Here is an 8501-nt window from a genome sequence, read left to right on the forward strand (position 1 = left end):
TTTCTCATATAGTTGCCCAGTCTGACTTGAGCAGTAAGGTTACCCTAAAAAGAGTGTGCTTACTTGGTTCAGCCTCAGGAAAAAATGGTTCTTGTTTATCTGGAGATGACTGGTGTCTCAGTGTCTGGATTGAAGTTGTTTCTACATTATCCTCAATACTTCTTTTAAAGTCACCCTCTTTCCTAGTGGCAGTTGGATACTACTCTGAACCAATTTGTAATAAGGTCTAAACAACAGAGATCAGGGTTGTTGTTGCCTTCATCAGGCTGTACTTTGGCCAGAGCAGCTGAGGGCAGCAGTACAATGATGAGTCTTGAGCTCTTATATATTGCCCCATGTATCGATGTAGGAATTACTGAAGTAGTCATGTACAACAAAATGAGGAAGAACCACTGTGGTACTCACAGAAAAATTAAGAGCCCAAAAGAAATTCACATTGACAAGGAAGTAGAAATCAAGCAAGTCTATTCTTCAACTCAATCTGTTTCTCAACCTGCATGTGCATCCATTTAATGGGGTGAGGGTAGAAAGGAAATCCCCATGACAGAGAACCTCATGGGCAGAGAATCTGTGTACTTATAAAGCTTTATCTCTACCAGAATAGCTTTCCAATCCAGGTTCCTCTTATTTATGGGCAAGGCATGTGGTAGTAAAGCTGTTTAGAAGTTGATGTTTCACAAATGGAGGATAGTTTTGAAGTGTTAACTCAGGATTGAGAGAAACCAGTCCCACTCTTTAGGACTTTGTGTACATATGTACTTAACTATATGAAGTATATTTAAACATCCTACAAATACATATTATGTGGATTCAGAATATTCATATATATTGTACTTTAACTTCTGTTTCATTACTTAGATGCACATATTACAGGATAGAAAGAACACCAGTAACATGCATGTTTTATCTTCCATTCCTAGTCAGAATTCATGTGATATCTTATGAATTGTCATTTTACAATGGCAGCATCCTCAGAGCATCAGGGACTTCATCCATACAGGAAGATTTATCCCTACAATCCAGGGTTCTAAATGGTTGTGTCTTGGCATTTCATAACCCCTGATGTGCTGGGTAATGTCTATAATGCTGTACTTCATACTCCAGCATATGCTGTGCTGATGGTTCTCATAGGTTGCAATGCACAGGAGTAGTATGGATGTACATAGACATCCTCCTCATATAATGTCCTCCATTCAAAAATGTCCAAATTCTGTAAGACGGTAAATAAATAATATGAGTTTATTCTACCAAGTTTAACTAATATGAATATCAAAATACTTGCTGATCTGGTTCAATGTCTATGCAGGAGTTTTCCTTGACTAAATGCACACATGGATTTGTATTCACACTTTGGTCTTACTTTTTCTTGATTTTCTTCTGTTTTGCAAATTGTATCTTGGGTATTCTACATTTCTGGGCTAATATACACATACCAGTGAGTGCATATCATGTGTGTTCTTTTCTTATTTGGTTACCTCACTTAGGATAATATCCTGCAAATCTATCCATTTGCCTAAAGATTTCATAAATTCATTGTTTTTAATAGCTGAGTAGTACTCTAGTGAATAAACATACCACATTTTCTGTATCCATTCCTCTGTTGAGGGGCATTGGGGTTCTTTCCAGCTTTTGGCTATTATAAATAAGGCTGCTATGAGCATAGTAGAGCATTTGTCCTTATTACATGTTGGAATATCTTCTGGGAATATGCTGATGAGTAGTATTGCTGTATCTTTAGGTGGTACTATGTCCAAATTTCTGCGAATATTTTTTGCTATCCTAGGTGTTTTGTTATTCCAGATGAATTTGCAAATTGCCCTTTCTAATTTGGTGACAAATTGAGTTGGAATTTTGATGGGGATTGCATTGAACCTGTAGATTGCTTTCAGCAAGTTAGCCATTTTTCCTATGTTAATCCTGACAATCCATGAGCCTGGGGGAATCTCTCCATCTTCTGAGATCCTCTTTGATTTATTTCAACAAAGACGTGAAGTTCTTATCATTCAGATCTTATACTTCCTTAGTTATATCATTTATATCCAACTACTGCATGAAAGCTCTTTATCAGGTTTAGGAGTTCTCTGATGGAATTTTTAAGGTCACATACATACTATCATATCATCTGCAAATAGTGATATTTTGACAACTTCCTTTCCAATTTGTATCCCTTTGATCTCCTTTTGTTGTCTAATTGCTCTGGCTAGGACATCAAGTAATATACTCAATAGGTAGGGAGAAAGTGAGCAGCCTTGATTTTAATAATCAGGGCAGTTCCTGATTTTAGTGGGATTGCTTCAAGTTTCTCTCCATTTACTTTGATGTTGGCTACTGGTTTGCTATATATTGCTTTTATTATGTTTATGTGTTGGCCTTGAATTCCTGATCATTCCAAGACTTTTATCATGAATGGGTATTGGATTTTGTCAATGCTCTCTCAGCATCTAACAAGATGATTGTGATGTTTTGTCTTTGAGTTTGTTTATATAGTTGATTACGTAGATGGTTTTCCATATATTAAACCATCCCTGCATCCTTAGGACAATGCCTACTTGATCATCATGGATGATCATTTTGATGTGTTCTTGGATTCGGTTTGTGAGAATTTTATTGAGTGTTTTTGCATCGATATTCCTAAGGGCAATTGGTCTGAAGAAGAACATCATGATTTTTTTAACTATGGTCATACCTTAAACTTCATTGAGCAACTGCATTTATAATTATTAAGAAAATGATTGTTGCCTGGAGATTCTTTTCCAAAATCTATTGTGTTGAAATATACCTACACTAAACTGCCTGTGCTTAGAATCCCCAAAATCGTGTCCAGATTTGCAAAGTCAGTCTGTACCACATTCTCATTATTATCCCTTTACAGGCTCTGTTTCCCTCTTAGACACCTGCAAAGAGAAGAAATAAAAGTAGTATAAACTACTCTATACACTTAGAGATTAGTAATGGAAAAGATCTTACAGGGAGAGAGAGGGAGAGAGAGAGAGAGAGAGAGAGAGAGAGAGAGAGAGAGAGAGAGAGAGAGAGAGAGAGATGAATAGAGCCTAAAACCCAAATATTATAATTCTGTATTGCAATATGACTTAGAATTATGTTTTTACATATTCCTTATGCTTAAATCCCTTCATACCTGGCTTCTAATTATACTTTGAACAATTTAAACAAAGACATGATACCTAAAGTATAGGCACTTGACCTTATGGGATATTTACAGAAAAATGATATTATCAGAATTATTAGTTTATTTATTAATATTTAAAGATATATTTTCTATTTTTATTGAAAACAGATTTCTTCACGCAATATATTCTTATTTCTGATTTCCATTCCTCAACACCTACCCAATCTTCTCCTAGTATAATTCTGTTTCAGTATCTAATTAGAAGATAGACAGAAACTAAACATAAGAAAAAAGAAGTACAGTGAAATGAAGGAAAAGCAAACAAATGGGAATAAGACGAAACAAATGAACAGAGGAAACTCACCAAAAACAAACATAAGACACACATGTGCATGCAGAGACACACGTTCACAATTACTCTACAAAACAAAGCTGAGCAACAGGTATGCAATGAAGTATGAGAGTTGATGCTGAATCAGTATAGGTCCATGTTCCAAAAAGTCTAGTGACTGTAGGGATGATTACTGAGACTGGGAAGGAAGTAAATATGAGATCAAACACTTATGTATATCTCAGAACCTACCTCAATTAACAGGCATAGACATTGTGTTGGTAAAGGAGTTCGATGAAAAGTGATTTAATGATATTTTGACCAACCTACAGATATATTTACATGCCTCTGCATTCTGTTAAAAATATGTTCCACCTTCTAAGAGACATTGAAATTCTGCTGGAACGTGGGACAATAGTTAACACACTTGAGGTCACTAATTGTTTAAGATTATAAAGCAGTGTTGCTGGCCCAAATGTTGGTGATTTGCATTTCATAGATCAAATTACTATTATACATTATTCCCAACAATTTCAAAAAAGTTCTGCTCTCTCAGGATACAGTGATATTTTTATCATGCATAATTTTTTTCCATTTTTATTGTTTTATTGAATAAGAACCATGTCAATGGAGGTGGTCACTGGTGAAGAAATTCACAAGGTATGGTGAACTGTGGGTTTATCCAAACAGCCTCACTTTACCCATCGATAGACCTTTAGAAAGCTGACAAAGGCTCTATAGGACAGTGAGGAGGAGGAAATAAATGGACGTTCAAAATGACGATTTCTGAGCAAGTCTAAAGATTAATATTTCTGTCATCTCAGTCCCAGCACAACTTCCTGCTCTCCAGTGTTTCTGACACACTCAGGATGTGTCTTGCACAGTAATAGACCGCAGAGTCCTCAGATGTCAGGCTGTTGAGCTGCATGTAGGCTGTGCTGGAGGATGAGTCTGAAGTCAGTGTGGCCTTGCCCTTGAACTTCTCATTGTACTCAGTATAACCATTTCCAAGATAAATATATCCAATACATTCCAGGCCCTGTCCAGGCCTCTGCTTCACCCAGTTTATACCGTAGCTTGTGAATGTATATCCAGAAGTCTTGCAGGACAGCTTCACTGAGGACCCAGGCCTCACCAGCTCAGCTCCAGACTGCTGAAGCTGGACCTCAGAGTGGACACCTGTGAAGAGAAAGGCAGAGTGGATGTGAGTGACATCCCAGGCCATTTCTCTTCTTCAGATTTGGAAATGGTGAGCCCCTTACCTGCAGTTACTGACAGTAGCAAGAGAAAGATGCAGCTCCATCCCATGGTTAGAGTCAGTGTGTTCAGGGACTGTGGAGAGGACACTGATCAAAGGCTGTTTTCATGGTGTGGACATCCTGTATTCACTGCCATAGACTCAAGTAATTTGCATATTCATGAGCAGGGTACATCTTACATAAGAACCTAGTCAATCTAGAGAAGAATTGGAGAGGAAGTAATGAAAAGACACATGGGTCAGGCAGCAGAATGCTCAAGTCTGAATCCAGTTCCTCTCTGAGGAAATGCATCCAATACACTTTCTATGAAGCCTGGACGGCTGGTATGGTTGTAACTACAAGGAAGACTATCTCAATCTATATGCCGCCTCAGTCTGTTGATCCACTCTGGGATATGTTAACATATTGATTTATAGATAATACTCAGTGAAGATGAAGATGATGATGAAGATATTGATGATAATTATGGAAAATTCCAAAAACCAGCTTTTATAGTTTACAGTCTTCTTTTGAATATATGTAATTAATTTTTGCCTTTCTAACAGGTTATATGCTTCAAAACTCAATAAAATGACTAAAAGTAAATGTGCTTTAAAACTATTTACCTATCAGTGATTATTGCAGGAGGATGCTCAGTAAATTACAGGAATAAGCTATATGTGGGTCAAAAATTATTTTATCAGCAAGGCATGGTTACATATATATTGTAAATTACACAGGCACACACACACACACACACACACACACACACATATTTCTTGCCCAGAAATAATTAAGAAGTTTAAATTGCATTTGGAAAAATGGATATAAGTAGAGATAACTGTATTAATGATGACAATCTCAAAATCATAGACATTAAATGAGACTCTCATTAGCAACTCTTCCATATTTCATGTCATATATGACTATTTATGTAAATACATGATATTACATCAATGAAATTCCTTAGTAATAAATGGAATAAAGGGAAAATAGGATGGACAAGAGGTGACAGGAAAAATATACACAGTATACAAAATATACATATGAAAAAAAATCATACATATGTAAAGTTGTTATTTCTATATTTCATAAGGATTTTTATATATGAAGCATGCTATAATATACAACCACTCTCAGGAATCTCACCACTATCTAACACTACTAGGTCCCTGTGGTTCCCATTGGGAGCTTCCAATAACTCTCATTGCCAACATCCCACTTTGCCCGTTTCATTAACTTATAACACAGCGAGTTTAATTAGTATTTTATATATATATACATATATATATATGTATATATATACATATATATATATATACATAAAGAGTGAGCCTACATAAGTCTTCTCTTGAAAATATGAATATATTTTGTTCAAATTCATGAAATGACAAAAGACTTTCAGCCTGGTGTGGGCCATCAATTATTCCTCCTACCTGTGTTGTAATTGTTTTAATTCTTATATGGTGAGTTCAGGGGATAAATGCACCAATGTGGATATATTAACCTCAGAGGATGACTTCTGTCATTCAATTCTAAGGCATTTACCTCATACTGCTAAGCTTACCAGTCGACATTTTTACCTGTTCAGTAATTTGGAAGTCGCTCAGGTGGTAATGTTCACTTGTTTTTTGTGTGTGTGCCTTGTGCTGGTAAGTATAGCTACTGAGAGTTCATATGTGCACTAAGAACAGTTAAATCCCTGGAGAGAAAATTTGATCTCCTTTAACCCCATTCTCTGTATCTTGCATCCTTTCTTTTCCCTGTTTTATGATGGTCCTTGATTTTGGATGAGAGGTTGGTTAAATAACTCCTCTGTGGATGAGTATTCTGTCAGTCATTCTCAGCACTCTGCCACTCATGAATATCTGCATCAATCTTTACACACACCACGTATGATCCTCTTTCATCAACTCTCAGACAGTCTACTGGGAATAAACACAAATATTTATAAGGTAATTTGACAACCGGATCATTATCAATTTATCTGAAGTCTACTAGGTCCTATATTGTCTCTAAAGATGAGCTTCAAAAACCACACTTACATGAGATGAAGCATTTCCTATTAAAATTGGCCAAAAAATAATAAATAGAATTATGTTGTTTCCCAGCAATATCCCTCTCACACATGTACTCAAATGACTCTACATCTTATTATACAGATGTTCATACATTCATGTTTATTCACAGCACGATACTCATGGTCTTTTCACAGCATATCGAGGAAGAGATCTCCCCAAATTTCCAATAAAGCATAAATAAATGTTTCATCCATGTCCATTAGACAATTGCTTCATGTTCTCATTCATACATGTTCCAAGATTTGAGTATTTTGTTTAGTGTATTGAATTGTAGAAACTTAAAGACTAGAATTGGACCATTATACTATTAGAAATTTACCAAGGCGATATAGTAAAGTAGAGATAAAAATAGAGTAAATTATTTTAAAATTGAGTAGAATACATGTGCCAGAGCAGTTGCATGACTCCAAAGAAAGAGCATCTTCCAGCCACAATTGGATTCATGCACATATGAATTCACAGAGACTCTAGGTGCAGGCACAGAGCCAGAACCATTTCAACCCAGATAAAATTCCCAAGTTAGAAGAAGGAAATGGACACAGGACCTCAGCCCTAAACAAGAACTGCAATTGACACTTACATGTAAATGAATAATTAGTTTTCTCCAGTGGAGTCTCACAGGGAATGTTAAGCACAGTTAACCATAAGGATATGCTTAGCAGTTGATAGCCAAAAAAAAAAAAAAAAAAAAAAAGAATTCAATGGTATTTTTGCATACATTCTTCCTAATATTTCCTTGATAAACTCCTTTTATATCACTTATGTTTTGCCCATATATCATGGCTACATACTTGTGGTTCTCTCTCTCTGTCTCTGTCTCTGTCTGTCTCAGTACATAGAGTTAACATTTGATATTCCAACTTATTATATAAGAAAAGGCCCATAAAAATGACCAAAATAATTATACTTCGAAAATATTTGTACATAAAGGATTATTGCAGAAGCATTATAGCTAAATTATATAAATAAAATATGTAACTTTCAAAAGAATATTACATCAAGAAGATACGGACGGACACACACACACATACATAAAATACACACACACACACATATAAACATTTTTCATCAGAAAGGAATAAAATACTTACGTTAATTTTAGTAAAATGGATGCAACTCAAGATGATTATATTAATTATGGTTATACTAGAAACATAAACATTGAATGAATCTCTCAGTTCTTATATACTGCACTCTTAGATTGAATTATGCATACATATACATATGATGTTTAAATGAAATTGTCTACTATAGTAAATTAAAAAATAAGAGCAAGAAAAACAATGATATAGATTATGGGGAAAATATTCACAGTGTACACAATACATTTGTATAAAAGTTCTAAACTTATAAAAAATGAAATATTTACAAAATTCTTTGTTCTTTGCAATTTTCATTCATAAATGAAATATACAACGATCACATCTACCTCTACTATGTCTTTCTGGTGTCTGTTGGGAACTTTTAATATGTCTCTCTTCCAACATCCAGGCCTATTTTATTTCATTAACTAATAATATAGCATGTACAATTAATGCTATTTATATACATATAGGTGAGGTTATTCAATAGTACATAGGGAACCTACAAAACATTCCAAAAATGGGATTAAATTTCCCCATTGGTCATCAAATGTCAATAAACCCTCAGCATGATGTGAGTCCTGTGGCATTCCTCCCTATCCATGTTGTAATATTTACAAAAAAAAATATACAATCTTTAGT

The 8501-nt window shown here is 35.1% G+C and overlaps 1 pseudogene; it reads right to left on the minus strand.

Moving 5' to 3' along the window:
• Nucleotides 1–4278: 4278 nt before the first annotated feature.
• On the minus strand, nt 4279–4683 carry LOC110288913 (Ig heavy chain V region 3 pseudogene; annotated as a pseudogene).
• Between the last annotated feature and the right edge of the window lie 3818 nt (nt 4684–8501).

The sequence above is a fragment of the Mus caroli genome, unplaced genomic scaffold (genome assembly GCF_978045245.1).
Source record: "Mus caroli unplaced genomic scaffold, Mus_caroli_1 scaffold_14, whole genome shotgun sequence".
Taxonomy (NCBI): domain Eukaryota; kingdom Metazoa; phylum Chordata; class Mammalia; order Rodentia; family Muridae; genus Mus; species Mus caroli.